Source organism: Halichoerus grypus, chromosome 8, assembly GCF_964656455.1.
Source record: "Halichoerus grypus chromosome 8, mHalGry1.hap1.1, whole genome shotgun sequence".
NCBI lineage: Eukaryota > Metazoa > Chordata > Mammalia > Carnivora > Phocidae > Halichoerus > Halichoerus grypus.
Genome location: NC_135719.1, coordinates 100,778,126 through 100,780,365, shown reverse-complemented (window position 1 = coordinate 100,780,365; position 2,240 = coordinate 100,778,126). Strand labels below are relative to the sequence as shown.

The following is a 2,240-nucleotide window of genomic DNA, read 5'->3' as shown; positions in this document are numbered from 1 at the left end:
GAACATAGAAATAAATTGTGCTTTGATTACAAATAAATTACATATGTGAAACATCCAAATGAACCAATATTTATGATTAAAAAGGACTTGTCCCCAAATGACTTTGGGGGACCCCAGCTTTGACAAGTGGACTAAGTAAGTCATAAGATCTAGTTAGTCATAGATCATCTTGTTTACAACAGGCCAGCCAAAGAAGCCAAGTCCCTAAGGTTACAGTTGTTCTTTGGTCATCAGTATTTCATCTTACTCATGGTGGTAACACATCAAGGAGAAAACCAGTTTCTCCTAAAAGCATAAAGCATTTGACTAAAACTTTTAAACCCAGAGCAAGTAAGAATCAGCCATAAGATGGTCTTATCAAAACAATTAGGAAATAATATTCCAAAAATATACATCATAGGACAACCAAAGGACCACCGAATGGATAAAATATATTTTCATTCAAATATCCCTACCGTGTCTGGGTCTGATGCTTGTTCCATTTCTTTAAATTGTGTTTGTTTGTTTTGCCTTTTAATGAGCCTTCTATTTTTTTCTTGATAGCCAGATATGAGGTATTGGGTAAAAGAGACTGCTGTAAAAAGGCCTTCATAATATGGTGGTGAGGGACAGCATTTTTTAGTCCTTTGATTAGGTCTCAGTCTTTTAGTGAGCCTATGCCTCTGCACAGTAAATTTCACAGATGTTTCTTCCGTTTTTTGTTTTTTTTTTTCTTTCTCTCCGCACTTAGGTGGTGGAGGATAGCTAGAGGATGCTGGAGTTAGGTATTTCCCTTCCCCCAGGTCAGCTAGGCTCTGATAATACCCCAGCAAGTTAGACTCCCATTAAACTAGTTTCTCCTGAGGGCACACCTTCTTAAGAAGAGCAGAATGCTCTGAGTATTTCAAAATGTTTCCTTTGCCCCTCCCCCTGCAGGAAGCCTGACGGATTTATCCTCCCATATTTACTATAGAAATCTGGTAATGTTTCTGGAGGTAAATCTCACATATTGTGGGCCCCCTGCCTATGACTGGGGCCTCTATGGTTTTTAACACTCAGAATTGTCCACCCTGAACCTCTAGCAATTTGTCAGTTATAGTTCAGGTTTTCCTACCCTGGCACTGGTTCCCTGGTTTCTATTCTATGGAACTTTATGCCCTGTTTTTGCCTGACTCTGCAATCTTGGGGACAGTAGTTTGTCCTGTGTCTCCCCCCACCCCGACCTATAGATCCCAGAATTGTTGATTTTTTAGTCTATTCTGCTTTTTACTTGTTAAGACAGAGTGGCAACTTCCAAGCTCCTTATATGCAAACCAGAGACTGGAAGCCTTAAATAGATTTTAATCTCTTCCAGCATTATACAAGAAAACTTAACCCCTAATGCTCTTAATCAATAGCATCCTTGTGCTTACTTCGGCAGCACATATACTAAAATTGGAAAGATACAGAGAAGATTAGCATGGCCCCTGAGCAAGGATGACAGGCAAATTCGTGAGGCATTCCATATTTAAAAAAAAAAATAGTAACCTTGACTTTGACCTTTTAGCACTCTTCTCAAAGGTTACAGTGAGAGTGAGGCAGGATGAATGCCTCTAAAATGCATTTAAAAGACCTGTCCTCTAAACCGTAACTTAGCGGAAGAGAGAAGGGCTTGAATGAAAGCAGATGTTAACAGTTTTCTTCATTTTACTACATTGATTAAACAGCAACTAATTCAGTATTGCTATAATCAGGTTCAGGGTACAAGTTCAAAAGAGCTCAAAAACTGAAATTAAAAATGAGCATATTGATCCTTATCACATAACTTTCAACCAAAGGCTTCTATCTTCACCATATATATAAATTCTTATTTCAAGAACACAAGGGGCTCTTAGTTTTAGTTATTTTCTAGTACTGGTCCAATGTTCAAAAAGCATTTAGTTTAGAAAACCATGGTTTTGAACCCAAGTCACCATGGTCATGAACATCACAGTATTCTTAAAATTCTGAGGACATCCTCCTAATCATTCTGAACAGAGACAACTCCAAGCAAGCAAGCAAGCATTGCTTATTAACTAAAGCATGCAAGGAGAACAGATAACTACTGTCATTGGAGTGATTATATAATGTTTCTCAGAGCCAGAGATTCACTGTGACATAATGTCAAATAAATTTGGAATTCTTCCCACCCTCACAAAATTAGAAAGTTAGTCACTTCTTAGTGAACATTATACTATCAGATAAAATGGGAATAATAATACATTCAGTGTGTGATAGATTAT

The 2,240-nt window shown here is 37.7% G+C and overlaps 1 non-coding gene across 1 annotated transcript; it reads left to right on the top strand.

Moving 5' to 3' along the window:
* The first annotated feature begins 1,383 nt into the window (after positions 1–1,383).
* Positions 1,384–1,490, top strand: LOC118547826 (U6 spliceosomal RNA). Its single transcript, XR_004923285.1, has one exon. It is a non-coding gene; the product is annotated as a U6 spliceosomal RNA (small nuclear RNA).
* Positions 1,491–2,240: the final 750 nt, after the last annotated feature.